Consider the following 20,557-nt stretch of genomic DNA (forward strand, 5'->3'; position numbering starts at 1 on the left):
AGGCAAATGAATTACTGCAAGAGGTGAAGAAAAGTATATGGGCACAGCATTCTCATGAGCTAGGATAGTTAAAATTTGCAGAAACAGTAAGGATTCAAGTAGATTCAGATTCACTGAGTACCACAGTAACCCTTAAATCCAGAAGCAAAAGTGTTAATCCAACCTGTTATTCAGTCTGTTACAGCATGGAATAAATCTCCCTATTAGAAGCTGGTGTAACCTTCCCACACTTCTGATTAAAAAGCCTGGCTGAAACACCTACAGGTTTGTGCAGGATCTGAGAGCTGGTAATTAGGCAGTACTTTTCCTCATATTCAGTTGCCCCTAATCCAGCTACAATTCTTAGGTTTACACCACAATGGGCTACTTATTTCTCTGTTATAGATTTGTGCTTGGCTTTCTTTTCTATAACATTAGACACACTGCAGCATTGCCAACAGGATATATTCTCCTGTTAACAAAGTTAGTAGAGAAAGGGTGTATGGTGGCCAGACAAAAATTACAACTTTGGTTACCAAAGGTAAAACTTCTGGGTCATGTAGTATCAGAAGGAAATAGAAAAATATTACCTTCACATGCCAAGGCAGTGACTGAACCTCCAAGGTCAGTCACCAAAACTTTATCCACCCCATAGTGCCTTTTTTTAGGCAATGCCAAATTGACAAACCTACCAACATAGCAAAATCCACTCCACAGATCCTCAAGGTGTTACTGCTCAATGCCATGAGTCTAAATAAAAAAACTACAGTCTCTCCAAGCCCTCCTCACACTCAAGATTATAAACATCTGTACAGTTACTGAGACATAGTTTAAAATGGCAAACAGTACCCTAGCAGTGCAAGGCTTCAGTGCCTTTCACACTTTTACATCAGTAGCTGCACAGACAAGAGCTAAAGGTGGAGGTGTTTCAATGCACATCAGTAACAAGCATACCTCTAGGGTGGTCAGATAGGATGATGCGCTGGAGTTCTTCCATGTGCAGATCACCTGTTTGACTAACTAGAAAAAATCCCATACAGTATTCTAAACAGGTAGAGGTCACCCTCCATGTTCCAATAAGCTCACAATGCATACTTGGACTGGAGACACTTGCCATCCAACATAACACTGTAGTCATGAGATACTTTAATTACTCCTCTATAGACAGGTAATCCTACATGCTTCCAACCTACTGGCACAGAAATTCCTGAATTTTGCAAATACAAACATCCTTGACCAAATAGTGCATGCACGCTCTATGGGCTCCAGCATACTGGACCTTGTGCTCACAAATATGGATGAATGCTGCACTCTCAAAATCTCTTCTTCCCTGGTAAAGTCTGACCATAAAGCTGTCTTCTTTGAAATCAAAATCAACTTTGTAATCCCATTAGAACCAGTAACAGTTAGAAACTATTCCAAGGCAAATTGCCTGTTATTAAGTGATGATTTTTAAAAATGTAATGTCCCTTCAAACCCAGAGTACACACCAGCCTATGCTGAGTTGCTCTCAGTAACTCTGTACAATCATGTCAGTTGCTGTATAGAGGCTGATGTACCTAACCCACCATGGTGGCATTCCAAATTAGTTCAGTTCCAATGTTTTACAGATGGTAATGGGAAGTATAAATTTAGAACTAAAGTCAGCAACCCAGAGTTTTACAGTTCAATTTTAATTTTAAATTTAAATTTAATTTTAAATTTAATTTTAATTTTGATTATTTTTTGGTTACATTTAAATTTAAGTTTTAGTACAGTTTTTTCGAACATAGGTATAATCGTGACAAAGCAAAAGGCTCCAACGCATTGCTAGAGGTTAGGAATGGCACATATGAACAAGTAGCTGGTTAATAAAAAGGAACTAAATAAGAGGAATGACATGCTTCCAACCAGGTCCGTCTTCACCTTGTAGGCCTACTAGGGCCACACCCCCAACTAGTCACTTCTCACTGGACATCTCTCAACCATGCCCCCCTCCACAGTAGCATAAAAGCAGCACAGCAACAGCTCTCAGGTCATTCTGACCAGTGCTTGGGGAGCGCACAAATAGTCCTTTTTAGGACTCACACATAGCAAAAGAACCGAAAATCTGTTCAAGAAGAAGGACAACGGAGATCGACACCACCGCAGAACACCAAAGGATACAACAGCAGCTCTTCCCAGAGCCCATTGTGTCCATACACAAAACAGTTATTTTCAGAGCTCACGTGGATCTGCACCTTACACCAAACAGCTCTTCTCAGAGATCACAGTACACCAAACAGCTCTTCTCAGAGCTCACAGAGATCTGTAAAAGCTCTGGTAAGAGCAACCGGAGACACATTGAAGAATAAAACAAAAAAGTTCTTATTAGAGCTACCACCAACACCCGAACAGGCATTCAAAACACAAATTGGCCCTTCTCAGAGCTCACAGAAATCTGTATCAGCTTCGGTAAGACCAGCCGGAGGCACAGACACAGCTTCGGTGAACCAAACAAAACAGTTCTTTTTAGAACTACCGCATCTGCCCGAAAGGGCATTCTAAACACAAAACAGCTCTTCTCAGAGCTCATAGAGATCTGTAACAGCTCTATATAGAGCTCCAGCTGCCCACAGGGCTAAAACAGCTCTTTTTAGAGCTAGCTCCACCACCGACTACATGTGGAAATCTGTTCACCATTTAGGATCAAGAGTGAAAGGCTTTGTAAAATTAAACAAGATAGTAATTCCTATAAAGATAAAGACTCTCTCATCAAAGTAAATAGTCAAATAGTGGGGCTAATTAGGTCAAGCAAAGCCAAGTCTGAGGTTAAAATAGCCTCCTAGGTAAAAGATAACCATACTGCTATGTCAGAAACCTCAAGGGCAGCACCCAACAATATAATGAACTGATGATGCCATATTCACTGAGCCTGTTAATATAGCAAACCTGTTAGCAGACAAATTAGGCTCCAACTGTAGCCCCTCTTACCCCAACCATCCTTCAAGAAATACACTCAAACATAACAACTCCAACTATAACTAGGGGGCACATACTGGCTTTACTCACTAAAGTCAAGAACATGGCCTCAGTGGGTCCCAATGACATCCTAGGATGCCTCTTGAATAGTAGAAAATATGACTTATCAAGTGTCATGGAGTCATTATTTAACTATAATCTTAAAATAGGCTTTTTGCCACGTGAATGGAGGACGCCGATGGTCATCCCCTTCATAAGGCAGGACCTTCAACAGATCCTGAAAACTACAGGTCCATTAGTCTGACTAGTCTTCTTTTTAAAGCCATGAAAAAATAATCATAGAAATTATCATCAATAACATAGGAGATCCCAGACATGGGATCCATCCCAGTTTAGCTTTGTCAAAGGAAGGTCATGCTTGCTGAATCTGGTGGACTTCTTTGAAAAGGTCACTAAGTCAATGGATGAGGAGAAAATTTTGAATACTGCCTACATAGATCTGGCTAAGGCATTTGATACAATACCCACCTCGGTCATCGTCAAGAAATTTATGGAGCTATGTATAAACCCCATTATAGCATGCTGTATAGGTAGCTGGTTCACTGATAGGATGCAGGAGGTTAGAACTGGTGAGACAACCTGTACAAAGAGGCCGATCATTAGTGGAGTCCCTCAGGTCTTTGTGTTAGGCCCACTCTTCTTTGGCATCTACTTCTTGGAGGTCAAAACCAATGTCAAAAGCCTCTGGCTAACCAAGTTTGCAGATGATTGCAAATTGGGAGCAGTCATTCAATCCTTCCAAGATGAGAACACCTTTCAGAAAGATATAACACAGACAAACGTGTGGTGTCAAAGCCATGGCTTAAAACTCAATACCAAGAAATGCATTAGAGTACATTTTGGGACCTCTGCCACTCTGGGTAACTACATCTTCAATAAAGCACACTTAAAAAGTTGACTCACTAATCAGGGATCTGGGAACTCATGTAGGTAGTAACCTAGCCTTTGACCAACATGTGTCCAAGGTAGTAAAGAAATCTTTCTGTGTTGATAAGTAAGGGCATGGCATCTAGGCCCAGAGAGGTCATCATAGCACTGCACTCAGCCCTCATCATATCATAGAGTATAATGCCCCCTTAGGTACGTACCTGAGCAGACACATGCAGCAACTGGACTGTCCACATAGGTTCCTTACAAAAAGAATACAAGGAGTAAACACAATGTGCTACACTGTTTTCCTCAAAACACTGTCTCTTTACTCAGTATCATACAGACTAATGTGAGATAATCTTTGCCTGACATACAAGGCATCCCAGGACCTTGTTTTGATAAACCTTTTGCACATCCACAAAACAAACTGCATCAAAACTATTAGATTAAAAGACATAAACTTTGCTTGCAACATAAATAGGACATGTTGGAGAGACAGATATGTTTCTCAGAGAATTCCCATTCACTGTTATAGGTTCCCCATCCATGTGAGTTAATCCCTATTTATATTTAAGAGCAACATGGATAAATGGATAGGTAACTGGAAATTCACCTCTGATCATACCTCTCAACCTCTTAGAGCAAAAAATCTGGACAAAGCCTAAAATGATGGGGAGACAAATGGGACAGATTTTAAATATTGCTCTTACAAACTTAGAAAGTTGATAGAATAATAAGTTTTGAATTAGCATTTTCTGAAGGATGTGGAGTCTTAAACTCAAATGTCTGTCATTATTTAATTACTTCAACCCTCAGCTGTTTGCCAGAAAGATACAAATTTTAGGAGGAACACACCAAATATAGCAGGTAAAAATCTGGAATTCTGCGAAAATCTGTACAGTTGAGAGGTACACTCCTGATCTGGCTCCGATGTCTCTGATGGATAGATGCAGTCAGTATATCGCCCCTTACAAACCAAATATAAATCAAATTATTGGGTGATGTTTGGGTTGCATGGCTAGGCTTATAATTGCCCTAGTGGTCATTAGACTGGTATACACCTCTGAACCTATGAATCTATGAAACCAGAAACAGCTTAGATCTTTATTAGGCATAGCAGGATATTGTAGGCAATGGATTTCAAAAAGCTAGCAAAACCACTGACAACCTGCTAAAACAAAATACACCAGTGTCATTGCTGTAGGGTGAACGTGAGGAAAATCCATTCATTCAGTTAAAGCAAGCTTTAGCAAATGATAAACAACAAAGAAAAAAAAAACACCAAATAATTCCAAATGGAATAGAGTCCACTGACAAGTATATCCAAACGTATCCAAAAATATATCCAAACACAAATAGTGAAAAGCACTGTTGTTTATTGAAAGTCAAACGATCTTCAATATTAATCAAAGCATCAAACCATCCTCAGTGTGAACCAAGATAAGTGCTTTTGTCTCCAATTATACAATTCAGGAGATTTTATCAAACAAAAAACGGACCATCAGATTCAAATTTGAATACTAAAAATTCTCCCTCTTTGACTACAGCCCGTTTTTGATAGAATGGATGGCAACTACTGAAGTGAAGAAAACTATTTATGTATTCTTACGAAATATTTAGCTACATAACAATTTAATACTTCACTCTTCATTAATAAAACATCCAAGTATGAAATGCTATCATTACCTATTGAATGTGTGAATTTCAAAAAAGTAGTAGTGCCAATAATAAAATCAGTAAAAGAGTCAATCAGGTCCATTGGTCCATCCCACAGAATGAATATATCATCCAAATAACGAACATATGTTTTACAAAATGAGTAATATTGGGATGGGAATACAAATCGTTTCTCCCACTCCAACATGATAATGTTGGCATATAAACCACCACACGCAGATCCCATTGTGACACCCTCATTTTGTAAAAAATATTCACTCTCAAACAGAATAAAATTGTTCCTTAAAACAATGTCCATCATTTGCTCATGTAAATTAATTTTGTCCTGACTAATACCCTTTGTTTGCAAATAATCACAGAACCAATGAAGTCCTATGTCATTGGGAATGACACTATACAAGTTTGTCACATCTATAGTAATGAACAAATAGTCATTACTATATTCCGTTGCATCCATTTTCTTCAAGAAGTCCCATGAGTCAATACATATATTGGGTTCATTCCATACTAATTGATTAAGGGTTTTATCAAGATACTTAGCAAGTGAATATGTAATAGAGCCCTGAGCATCCATAGTAGGCCTCATTGATGGCTGATGGACATCTTTGTGAATTTTTGGGGCCCCAAAAATAGTTGGGATAACTGGATATTGCACAGTTAAGTAATGTAGTTCATTGACAGAAATCAAACCGTCAATGAACATATCCTGAATAAACCCTTTTATTCTCTTATATGCCCCGTTCATTTCATTAAGAGAACTCTTAATATAGGTGTCAGTATTCAGAATATCCATCATCTTATTGTTATAATCAACTAAATACATAATAACTACCCCATCCCCCTTGTCTGGTTTCATAATCCTCACACCATTATTCTCAACCAAAAAGGCAAGCTCGAATTCTTCCTCTTCATTTAAATTACAATACACTTCATCTAAACCAGACTTACTCTTACTAACCCTATTCAGGTCCCAGATATCAACCTCACGGACCCTTTCAAAGATTGATAACGTAGGGTGTATGGGTGGGTTAAAGATGCTGGAAATTCTAAACGGATCTTTCAAACCTTCCACATTATTAAACATGACATTAAGATTTAATTTTCTAACGTATTGTTTTAAATCCATCAAAGTGTGGACTAAATTCATAGATTTATCCAGTACAAATGTAAAACCCTTAGCAAAAATATCACAAATAGTTGCATTAAAAAAATAAATCAGTGTAATTGTATACTTTAAAATCTTTTTCAGAATTAAAATGCAGTTTTAATGGAGGTAGAATGCAGTTATTGTTATTCACCAGATTATCAAACACCATTATTTCAGATAATACAACATCTATTGCCCCCTCTGGGTATTCCTGTTCTGACCCCTGTTGTTTTACATCCCCCCTCCCCCTTTGAAAGTTATTGTATTGGCCCCTCTGCTGTTGTTGGAGTCTCTGTTGATTCACTAGGAGTTCTGAATGCCTCAGTGGTGGATATTGTCCTTCGTCTAAAAAATCTTCAAAAGTATCCATCTCTACCATCTCGTTAGGAGTTCTAATAACATTCCCATGTTGTTCACCACCTCTTTTATGTTGCTGCCAGACCTGTGAAGGGGGGGGGGGGGGTTAGGGTATGCTGAATTATCTGCATATTCCTGCTCATCCCTAGCCAACTTTTTCATCTTCCTTTTTCTAATTATAAGCATTTGTTCTTCTATGCTTCTGAAAATACAGCAATATTCAAAATTGTTATTTGAAAAAGCAGGGTTTTGTACTATTGATTTATCTAATAGTGTCACTTCAGAATTCAAAGAGTCAATTGTTCTGTTATTATAATCAATAACCATTTGCATGTACTCAAACCCAAATCTGTCAAATAGTCCTAACAAATCTTTATGAAAGTCAGAACCTGGGATTAATCCTGTGGGGAAATGCCACATCCTAAGACCTTTTGGTACTGTTCTCTGTTAAAGACACTCATTACAAAATAAGTTGTCAATTTGTAATGTTTTTTATTTTTAAAAATAATCGATCTCATTCATTAAGTTGGTCATGTAATGTCGTACCAATAGCTTTAGTATTATTTACTAATCTACAATCATTCTTTAACCATTCGGATAACATGGGTATGTTAAAAACTCCACTACACTTGTCTGCACTAGTGTAGTCAATACCATTTACCTCATTAGGTCTAGCATCCAACCGTAACGATGACGTAGAGGCAGTAAAAGCTGTTGCCTGTCCTTCGCCTCTATCGTTACCAGAACCTTGCCCTCCTATATTAATCGCTGAAGTAGAAGTACCTGGTGTGGAATGAACAGTCATCTGGGAGAGAGTAATTTGCTCAAGCCGGTCCATATGATTCATTAACTGTTGAATTAAAATAGTCAGGTCCCCAATTGAACCATTCAATTGCCCACTCGTTTGTGAGTCACCTGATGATACACTGCCAGACCCCGACTGCATACCAAAAAAAACAAACGATAAACAACGAAAAGAAAAAAAAAAAACACCAAGTAATTCCAAATGGAATAGACTCCACTGGCAAGTATATCCAAATGTATCCAAAAATATATCCAAACACGAATAGTGAAAAGCACTGTTCTTTATTGACAAACAATTCTCAATATTAATCAAAGCATAAAACCATCCTCAGTGTGAACCAAGATAAGCACTTTCGTCTCCAATTATACAATTCAGGAGACTTTATCAAACAAAAAATGGACCATCAGATTCAAATTTAAATACTAAAAATTCTTCCTCCCAAATGACGTCATATCCTGGCTAAACACAAAAACTAAACTAAACTAAACTAAACTATGTATACATAAAATAAAGTCTACAAAAAAAAAAAAAAAAATATATATATATATATATATATATATATATATATATATATATATATATATATATATATTCACAAGGGGGCATTAAACTCAAACCCATGTGCAAATGCAAATAATCGTGCATAAAGCATAATTAAAATCAATAAAAACATAATTAAATTCATATTAACTACAATAATAATGAATGAAGTCATTAATAAGAGACAGGATAACTTTTTTGAGCCAATTTTTAAAATTAAAGTTGTTGGTAGAATGGAACCTGGTACTAATGAATTATTGGGGTTCAGGCTTCTAGGCAGCAAGACATTTCCCTGTGGTATATTTGGTTGGGGACACATGGCTGAAGTGACATTTGGCTGCAGAGAAATATGTCCGTTGTGAATTCCCTGTGGGAAAAGAGAAGCACACACTGCTATTCCCACAGCTTTAGTAACCAAGTGTGTGGGGGCAAAAGAAATAATGAATGTTTGGCTCAGTGTACAGTACATGCTTAACTACAACATGTAGAAGTGTGCTTTAGCATGCAGGAAATCTTGCATTCTACTGTAGTCACATTTATGCTCCAGTATGTATTTTAAGTAATGCTCCCTAGTCACTGTGAAGGGGGTAGTGTTTCTCACACACTGATGATAAAGGCACTGCTGTTGTGCACCACATTTTTACTGCCATTGACATGCCCACTGGCCAGCCTGCTGCTGATGCCTGCAATACAACTTGCTGTCCCATGTTGCCTTGGGGGCCATGGACATTATTTTCCTCCTGTGCATGTGGTTATTGAAGTTGTGGGCATGGCATCACGTTCTTCTCTTTGCCCACAGGGAATTTGCAACAGCTATATTTCTCTACAGCTAAATGTCACTTCAGCCATGTGTCCCCAACCATATATACCACAGGGAAATGTCTCGCTGCCTAGGAGCCTGAACCCGAATTATTGGCATTACTATTTCTGATAATCCTACTAATAATAGTGTAGTTGAAAGTAGTAAGTCTTATCAGAAAAGTTTTATAACTACTTTTAGTAGGGACGCATATAATATCAAGAATATTCTAAACAAGAATTGGGAATTTATACGTAATGACAAAGATATAGTGAATATTCTTGGAGAAGGTCCAACTTGTGTACATAGAAAAGGGTATTGTTTAAAAAATATACTCGAACATCATGTATCAAAACAAAATAGGGGACATATGTATAAATGTGGAAGATGCAAATTTTGTAGTAATATACTTGAAACTGAAGCTGTAGAAGTTAATGGAATGAATATCCGGATTAGTGGTAAATTCTCCTGTAACACGGAAAGAGTTGTTTATTGTGCCCTTTGTGTACTCTGCTCATGCTTTTACATTGGCAAACCTGAACGTAAGTTGAAAAATAGAATAGGTGAGCACCTTAGGGACATTCGTGATGGCCATGAATATAATGCATTAGCTAAACATATTAATGTATACCCAGAACATTATTTTAATTTTTTTATATTGGAAAGTATAGTGAATTTTTCGAAGGGAGGTGCTTGGCCATACTATTTAGAAAAATTGGAATTAGCCTGGCAGTTACGCTTAAATGCTGCATGCCTGCTTAATGAAAATATTCCCATTAGTAGCCTGTTAAAGATAAGAGCACTGGGCAGAGATTGAGGTCATTTTTCAAATGCTTCCTAAGTAACTGATAACTACCTAATAGGTATTATTTAATGAATATATTGTTTTTTATGGGATGTTCTTTTATGAGATCAATTTTATGTACATATTTTAATGTTTTTTACTACGGGAGAATGTCATGGTGCCTTTTTTCAAGTATATATTTTAACTGTTTATTTTTCTCATTATTTATTGAATAGAATGTTTTTTTTTAACTTTCTAAGTTTTAACCTAGCTTAATTTGTGTAATAGGGGTATTTAAATTGCATTGTTACACATTTTTTATGATACTTGCTGAAGTTAGCCAATGTTTTAAAACAGCGGCTAATTTCTGTTACATATGAACTAGTATATGTCTCTATGTCCAACATGAGTTTGGTTATAGTTTATTAGAAGTTTTATGATTACATATGAACATTATCCCTTGTCTATATGTATTAAGGTATCTCTTAGTTTAGTTAATATGCATTTAATTATGTTTTTATTGATTTTAATTATGCTTTATGCACGATTATTTGCATTTGCACATGGGTTTTAGTTTAATGCCCCCTTGTGGATATATATATATATATATATATATTGTAGACTTTATTTTTTGTTTACATAGTTTTTTAAATACATTGTTGCTTTAAAAGGCATTTTTGTGTTTAGCCAGGATATGACATCATTTGGGAGGGAGAATTTTTAGTATTTAAATTTGAATCTGATGGTCTGTTTTTTGTTTGATAAAGTCTCCTGAATTGTATAATTGGAGATGAAAGCGCTTACCTTGGTTCACACTGAGGATGGTTTTATGCTTTGATTAATACTGAGGATCGTTTGACTGTCAATAAAGAAAAGTGCTTTTCACTATTTGTGTTTGGATATATTTTTGGATACGTTTGGATATACTTGCCAGTGGACTCTATTCCATTTGGAATTATTTGGAAGCTTTAGCAAATGCTCCTGCTTTAGCTTTACCAGAGTACAGAAATGCAGTCCTACTTTTCTGTTATGAGAAAGCTGGGTTTCTATCAGGAGTGCTTACACAAAAGCATGTGGAAAATCACAAACCTTTGACTTATTACAGCATGGTATTGGATCCGCTGGCTAAAGGATAGCCGTCTTGCCTGAGGGCAGTTGCTGAAGCTGCCCTAGTGACAGAACACATTGCTCCAATTGCCCTAGGACATGAACTTACAATTGTTGTTCCCCATGCAGTGGCTGCCCTTTTACTAAAAACAAAAAAGCAGCATTTTAATTAACATCAGCAGTTGCTGATTCTGTGCATTTGTGACTGAACATTTCAGATAAGGCATTCCTATGATTCAAGTTCTAGCACTTCAAACAGATTTTGAAGATAGGTTGTTTGGCTAAAACTTGACTTGGCATAATTTTTTTATCTTTAAGAAAAATATGTGTTTTTTAATTAGCAGTATGCACCCTAGAAAATGCATGCTGTGTAAGACAGGAGACAGTTCATGTAGGCTACAGCAAATGTAATGAGACTTGACATGAGCATGTTTTAAATGAACTCAAACTAAAATCATGTAGCTGGTGAAAAGGTATGAGTATGCTGATGAATCATTATTACATTTGTGGAGATCATGCTTATAACTGACTCCCTGTTAATTGATCCAGGTGCATACAACATCTTAGATCTTAGCCAACTGGCTTCCAGTTGAACAGGTACTGACCTTCTTCCTTCCTCGCTATAGTATCTATAAAACTATATCTGAACTAAATGTTTTATCACATGTATTAACTGATAAAGCTCAACATATTTAAATGGCTAACAGAGGGCTGTGGAATTACAAAACAGACTGGCTCTTAACATAATATGAACTTCTAAAGGGGGGTCTACAGGCTCTTGGATAAGCACTGTTGCTCTTATATTTCTGATTTCCATGATGAACAAGAAAAAAATAGCTAATAACATGGAAGAATTAAAAATCTAACCAGAACTGAAACAAAATGGACATTATTTGACTGGTAATAAAGTGTGTTTGGGTATACGGGAACTAGTATTTTTAGATCTTGATGGTTAAGTAATTGAAATTTGTCTTATAGTTTTAGTATATTCTCTAATTAAAAATCTATTATTGAACTGTTTTATGACAAAAGCAGAAACAATGGTAATGATTTCACCAAAAAGACACCCTAGAACATTATGTGTTTCACAATTGTAATAACACTATTTTTGAAACCTATAAAATGCTGCATTATAATCAAAGGTGACACCTAAGAGGTGTCAAATGGGGGAATGTAATGGGAATAAAAAATATTATAGTGAATGTAACTTTTTTACTCTTTAATTCTGAATGCTTACAGATGTATGTCAGACATTCTAAGTGCAGTCTGAAATGGAATGTTACATTATTTTCCTGTTAATTGTAACTGACAGCAGACGCAGGGTGGAACGTTGGCATAATGGTTAAAGTGTTTACCTTACAGACACAAAGTGCAGGGTTTGATTCTCGCATGGGATAATTGGCTAGGCTTAAAATGGCCCACAAGGGCAGTTAGCCTAGTAGTAATCTATTAACCTATGAGCAACTGGCATATGTTTTCTAAAGGCAAATTTTATAGCTGGGTTATTAATTCAAACTAAGGGAGTAGATGCCTATGTGAAGTATTATAAAGATGTCAGAGGGGCCTTTGTCATAAAATATCCTAATAACATTTTCTCATGTACATAACTTCAGTAAGTATGACTGTAAGATGGTAAACAGAATTTGAGATGTGACTGGATTCAACCTTCCTTATTTAGTGAAACAGCAATGATTTGCACATGCATGTACTTTTCACATGAACTGCATGAGTAATTGTAAACCCCTGATTTGTTAAAAATGTATCTTATTTTTTGACTCTAACAGAACTTGCTGGAGAGACAGATTTGTATCCCAAAGGCTACCTCGTCTATGGAATAAACTTCCCATCTTTGCAAAACAAAGGCCACCCTGGACTCTCTTCAAAAAGAATTTGGATAAATGGACAGGGAACCATACATTTACTCCTGGGGTACTGCCCATGACTTATGGAAGGAGACAGTCTGTAAAATGACTCAGGGCTCCAACATCCAAAGACCAACTACCCTGATACTACCCCATCCCATCTCTGGGGAGTTAAGATACAATATTGTCATATCCAGGGTATTATTGGATACCCACTACCCTGATACTACCCCATCCCATCTCTGGGAAATTAAGATACAATATTGTCATATCCTGGGTATTATTGGATACACACTACCCTGATACTACCCCATCCCATCTCTGGGGAGTTAAGATACAATATTGTCATATCCTGGGTATTATTGGATACCCACTACCCTGATACTACCCCATCCCATCTCTGGGGAATTAAGATACAATATTGTCATATCCTGGGTATTATTGGATACCCACTACCCTGATACTACCCCATCCCATCTCTGGGGAATTAAGATACAATACTGACACACTGACGTCCCGCTCACCAGACTGAGTAAGGAGAAGGTCACAGTAAGCTGCCTGTCAGGCGCTAGAATCCGCCACATAACGCAAGCACTCAGGTCTCTCAACAGCAGGTACAAATATGACTCAGTCATTGTCCACGCTGGTGTAAACGACCTGAGACGTACCTCCTTGGACTACATGAAAAGAGACATTGAGGAGCTCTCTGATTATGTAGCCCAGGCAGGTATGACCCTGACCTTGAGCAGTATCCTACCTTCACCAAGAATGATGCCACAATACAGAGATAAGATGATCAGCTTTAACAATTGGCTTAAACACTGGTGTCATTCAAAGGGGATCCGGTGTCTGTCTGCCTGGGATGACATGCTGGACAAGCCACGCTGCTGCAAGGGACGGCTTGCACCTGTCACCCTGGGATTCCGGACATTGGCAAAGGCTCTTGCCACCCCATAGTGCCTTTTTAGGCAAGGCTCAAATTCTAAACCTACCACCATAGAACACAAAAGGAAAAAACTAAGGGTAATGCTGCTCAATGCCAGAAGTCTAAATCTCAAAATGCACGCACTCGAGGCCCTTCTCAGTATGGAGAACATCGATGTCTGTGCTGTGACAGAAACCTGGTTCAAGGCTCCTGAGAGCACCCCAGCGCTATCAGGTTTTACCTCATATCATGCGTTCCGGCCCCAAAATCCGGACAATACCAAGAAAGGAGGGGGGTTATCCATATTCATCAAGGACACCCACACCTCAAGACTGGTGGCAACGCACGATGCATCGGAGACCATCCAGGTGCAATTAACCATAGGCAAGACTGCTCTGCAAATTGTAGCATGATACAGGCCACCCTCACAAACTCAGGAACCTCACATGGCCTTCCTGAAAACACTAGAGGATAAATGTATCACCAAACACCATCATACTAGGTGACTTCAATTACCCTAATATAGACTGGGAACACTACTCAAGCCCAAACACCCTAGCCCAAAAGTTCCTGGAATTCATAAACTCAAATGCCATGGAACAACTAGTCACCATCCCCACAAGAGGAGATAACATACTTGATCTCATCATCACGAACATGGGAGCACAATGTTCAACACCGGAGGTGTACCCCTCACTGGTGAGATCAGATCACAAACTAATCTCGCTGGAGGTCCTCATCCCACCCCACCTGAAATAAAAAAAAAGACCACAGTAAAGAACTTCTCAAAAGCCGACTTCACTTCTAAAGACTAGTGTGGTCTCCTTTAAGGCCCCCGAGCCGGCGGAAAACAGTACTCAAGCCGCTGTATCACTTACAAATGCCTTCTACCAGCACCTGCAGGACTGCATGGATAAGGCAATCCCAAGCAAAACAAAGACTCTTTGTACCAAAGGCAAGCGTCCAGTCTGGTGGACCCCAGCCATAAACAAACTCTACAACAAAAGGAGGAAGCTACTACAAGATAGAGCAAAATCCTTAAAAGGTAAGACACCCTTGATCACTATAAGTAAAAAACTAAGAGCTCTCATAAAATCATCCAAAGCAAATTTCGAGAGAAAAATAGCTAAAGACTCAAAAGACAATCATAAGGCCTTCTTTAGCTATGTTAGAAACCTGGGAGGAAACTCCCAGATATGCTCAGAGCTAGTTCAAAATGATGTGAAGATTACTGATCCTACAGACATTGCCAACATACTGGCTGACAGGTTCAGTGCAAACTTCTCCCCAAAAGGAGAGATATCTATACCAAACGATTGCAGCCCCCAAACATCTCCAGCGCCCAAGTGAGAACTGCTCTCTCCAAAGCAAAAAACACAGCATCCATGGGACCTGATGGTGTCCCCGGCTGTGTACTCCATGAACTCAATGAGGAATTAAACCCACAGCTAGGACAGCTGTTTAATCAAAGTCTTACCTCTGGATACGCACTCCAGGAGTGGCGCACTGCAACTGTGGTCCCACTTCACAAAGGCGGTGCCTCCACCGACCCTGGAAATTACCGGCCCATTAGCTTGACAAGCCTTATCTGCAAAGCCATGGAGAGGATCATAATGGACCTCATAAATAAAGACATAGGGAATTTGCAGACTTTGGATCCAACCCAGTTTGGCTTTGTCAAAGGCAGATCATGCCTTTTAAACTTGGTTGACTTTTTCGAAACAGTCACCAAAGCCATTGATGAGGGAAAGGCAGTCCATACAGCCTACCTCGATCTGGCTAAGGCCTTCGATACAATACACCACTCGGGTATCATTGAAAAACTCATCAGCTTAAATGTCAACCCATACATCACAAGATAGGTTGCAAACTGGCTGAGTGACAGAACCCACAGGGTCAGAGTTGCTGGTGCCATGTCAGACTCAAAGCCTGTCACAAGTGGTGTCCCACAGGGCTCAGTCCTGGGCCCACTCTTGTTTGGCATCTACTTTTCCGAAGTACAAGCAAACACAGGAGGGTTATGGCTGACAAAGTTTGCAGATGACTGCAAACTGGGCGCCATAGTAGAAAACACATCTGACACAGATATCCTTCAGAAGGGTCTCACAGAAACAGATAACTGGTGCCAGAGCCACGGCCTAAAGTTAAATGCCAAAAAATGCATAGTCATACCCTTCGGGAAAAACAAGGTTACCCCTAGCTACCAAATAGGTGGCAATCCACTGAGCACAGAAGAAGTTATCAGGGACCTGGGGACCCAGGTTGATAGTAGTCTGTCATTCGACACCCATGTAGCTAAAGTAGTTAGGAAGACCTTCTACATTGCCCACCTTATCATGAAGGGATTCTCATCTAGATCAAGGGAGGTCATAGTCTCCCTTTACTCATCACTCATCAGACCAATGATTGAGTACAATGCCCCATTCGAATGTATCTGACCCGACACTTGCAGCAGCTGGAGAGGCCACAAAAGTTCCTCACCAAAAGGATAAAGGGTCTCAAAAATCTGTCCTATGCTGCCCGACTGAAAGAACTCCAGCTCTATTCAGTCGCCACGCTTGCTCAGAGGTGACCTTTGCCTAACATACAAGGCCATGTCAAACCCAGATTTGATGAATATGCTTCACCTCAAAAATCTAGATCCATCAGAGCCACAAGGGCGGAGACTTAAACCTCGACACGGCTATTAATAGGACGTGCTGGAGGGATAGATTCATCACCCAAAGACTCCCTATGCTGTGGAACAAAATCCCGGTACATGTGAGGCAGAGCACCTCGCTGGCCTTGTTCAAGAGAAATCTTGACCAATGGATGGGAGATCGCAGATATACCCCAGGCATTACCTCAGTGTCACTGCTCGACAGAGACACAGCAAAATAATGGGTATAGTTCCCCATACTAAAGGGGTGGCGTAAGCCACAAAACGATGGGCTAGGCTTGCAAATGCCCTCGGGCAGATAGCCTAGTATGAACCTATGAACCTATGAACCTATATTGTCATATCCTGGGTATTATTGGATACCCACTACCCAGATACTACCCCATCCCATCTCTGGTGAATTAAGATACAGTATTGTCATATCCTGGGTATTATTGGCTACCCACTACCCTGATACTACCCCATCCCATCTCTGGGGAATTAAGATACAATATTGTCATATCCTGGGTATTATTGGATACACACTACCCTGATACTACCCCATCCCATCTCTGGGGAGTTAAGATACAATATTGTCATATCCTGTGTATTATTGGCTACCCATGACCCTAATACTACCCCATCCCATCTCTGGGGAATTAAGATACAATATTGTCATATCCTGGGTATTATTGGATACCCACTACCCTGATACTACCCCATCCCATCTCTGGGGAATTAAGATACAATATTGTCATATCCTGGGTATTATTGGATACCCACTACCCTGATACTACCCCATCCCATCTCTGGGGAATTAAGATATAATATTGTCATATCCTGGGTATTATCAGCTAGGCTGGTAATGGCTCTTAGCGCCATTAGCCTAGTAATCACCCATGAACATATGAAACATGTGCCTCATGTTATACCTAATGTGTTTTAAGGTATAAAAGGGTTGTTTTTGTTTTACTTCTTTTGGATCAAGTTAGATATTTCTCATGAGTTGTGATTTGGAATAAATATACTTTTGTAATAGCCAGATATCCTGTCTGTTTATCTTTGCAATATTTCTTACCTTAACACAAGAGAATATTGTTCTAACAGCTATGGAACACCCACATGGTAAGGTACTCTGAGGAATATTGTAACAGAAAGGTGATATGGAGCTGCTTCGCAACATTGTAACAGAAAGGTGATGTACGGCTGCTTCTTTGGCAACTGCTGATCAGAAAAACAGAATATCTGATGACAGATAACAACTGTTTGATTAATGCAGTCTGTTAATTTCCCCTGTTTTCCAGATAAACTGAATATCTTACTTGGCTACCAATTTATGTCAGTTCTGTCCTAGTTAGAGTAAAGATTGCTTTACCTTTATCTTTGCATATTTAAATTCTGGGATTGCTTTTGTATGCTTCAGGAAGGGATTTCCAATCAAACAGCATCCTTTATATGAAAATATTTTCTAATATCTTTTATTAGCCTTCCACTTTGTAGTTTCAAATCACGTCATCTTGTTTACATGTATCATTCCTTTTTTTATTGTATATAGATACATTTTTTAAACTCCAGGCTGGCAGCTAGTGAAAGGATTAAAGGACAACAGCAAGATAGTAAAACAGATTGCTCAATCTGCTGTGTCTTTTAGTCCCTGTTCATTGATACAGCCTCAAAAAAATCACCCATGCAGCTTTAAAAACTAATCCACTCAACTGTTTTCCCTGTTAGGCTTCCTACCTTTCTGTACTGTTTTTACTTTCACTTTGAAAATCAAGTTGAAAAACCTCTAGCTGGCGCTAAAATGATGATGTCACATCTGCCAGAGCTCTTGCTCTAGCTACTGGGATATTTCCTCCCCCAAAATGATGTAATCCCAACCTGATTTGCATTCTGTATAGAAGAGCCAGTGGACCTTCCACATTGTGATGTCAGAGCTGCCTTGCCCAGCCCACTCTTAACCTAGCAAAAATGTCAAACTATAATCTCACTTTTCTGAAGAGCCCTACTGATATGTGACGAAATACAGGCAGAAGCACAGTAACAGCTGCAAAACCTTAGAGTATAAATTTGCAATGACCATGCGTAGACATTAATTAAGTGTTTTTATATAAGAAGCAGATATCTGTCAAAATTAATCAACAACATTACATCAGATTACAAGAAGTACGCAGTACCGTAATTTTCTTAAATTACCACTTTAAAAAAGCATGTGGGTGCTGTCATGCAAGTCTGTGAAATATTTCATGTTTATAGTGCATCATTTGTTAGCTATTTAACCAAACAGGAAGGAAAAATAAGTGGGAGTTTGATGCTTTGCAAAACAGTGATTATTCACAGAGCTATGGAGCTTGGTTCTAAATTTGACAGGAGGAGTGCAATAAAAAAAAATTCCCACTATGAGGAAGGAAAGGCTGACAAGAAGACAGTACATTAGTTTGCTCACCTGCTGTGAGCTGTTAATCACATGCAGATAATGGTTCAAATTACCCTTAGCTCTTTGACAGCTAGGGAAGGTAGGTGTGAAGGGGAGGGGAAATACCTTGAAGAACTAGATTTCAGCCTTCACAAAATAAATCAAGTTAGCATTTCTATGAAGAAAGAGCAATAAAATGCACTTTTCAATTCTGTTCTGTAGCATTTGCACTGCTTGTGTTTGAAGTAGTCATTGAAAAAGGATAAAATTTTAACCGAGAGTAGGTGACTATAACACGGCAGTGAACGCCTGTAAAAGCAGTGCACTGACAGGAGCTTTAGGGAAAATGTGGCAGATCTGATGCAATTTTTTGGAGACAATGCATTTTGAGATACTTAGAGGCAGACTAAACAGTCAGAATTATTTCAAGATGTCAGACCCCATGTGGTCAGAGTCAGAAATTGCATATAAAAATATCTAAAAAGCTCTAAATAGTCCCAGAGTGGTGTTAAAATGTATGAAACACCAAACCATGATGAAATAAACATGTTTTTTGAGTCTGTGGGTGTGGTTGTCCTTTAAGGTTATAAGCCTTCTTCCTTCAATTTCCTACTGTGCAATTGAGCAAGTCACTTAACCAGACAGTGCTCTGAGGCAATTGAGGAATGGAGCTAGATTCCTTGATAGTCTCCTGAAATACATACCTAGTATCCTTAATAAGTGTCCCAAAAATAATAACTTAATCATTCTAGTTGACATCAGTCTTAATTATCTTGGCCCTCTTTCATTTGACATGGGTACATTTCTAACAGTCCTTTGTTTACTTCAGCTCAAAAAAGAACCAACAAGATCTGACCTCAGGTCATCCAAGCATTCTATATTTGATCTGATTACTTTAAACATACCAAATTTCATCCCCAAAATAAACATTCTGCCATCATCACTAAGTGACCACTGCCCATTCACCTTTACAACTGTCAGTCATCTTATAAAACTGCCTATAATATTAAAAGCCTTCATAAACCAGAATAACAATAATATAGACAAACTCAGAAACATTCTCACTACCCAAAACTGAACCAGATACTCTTCTTACATGACACTACTATAGCAGCCATAAGCCTAACTAACTGTCTACATAAGGATCCACTCTTGTCCCCCTTCTCCATATTCATTAACAAACTTCATAATGACCTTCCTCATCTCCCTCTTATCCTCTATGCTGATTACATGGTCATTTACTGATCAGGTCACTCTCAAACCAACATTCAATGCCAACTCCATTCAGACTTAAAGGACCTGCACCAATGACTCATAAACCATAAACTTCTTTTCAACCCCACCAAGATCAAAACACTTTTAGGAAGTACACAGAAAATTCACCAAGCACCTGACTCTTTAATGACCCTTGTTTTTCTCAACCATTCCCTAAATACAGCCTCCACCATTAAATACTTAGGATTATGTCTTGATAAGTCACTAAACTTCTTTTTCCAAATAGACAAAGTGAGAGTCAAAATAAACTCCCTCCTCTTCTGGGCCAAAAAGATCTCCTGTTTTCTATCACAACCAGCCAGAGCACCCATTGGCAAAAGACTTCTCCTTTCTCAACTTGAATATGCCTCCAAGAAAAACATTATCACACTCCAGA

Source organism: Protopterus annectens, chromosome 3.part1, assembly GCF_019279795.1.
Source record: "Protopterus annectens isolate FY-2018-M chromosome 3.part1, PAN1.0, whole genome shotgun sequence".
Taxonomy (NCBI): Eukaryota; Metazoa; Chordata; order Ceratodontiformes; family Protopteridae; genus Protopterus; species Protopterus annectens.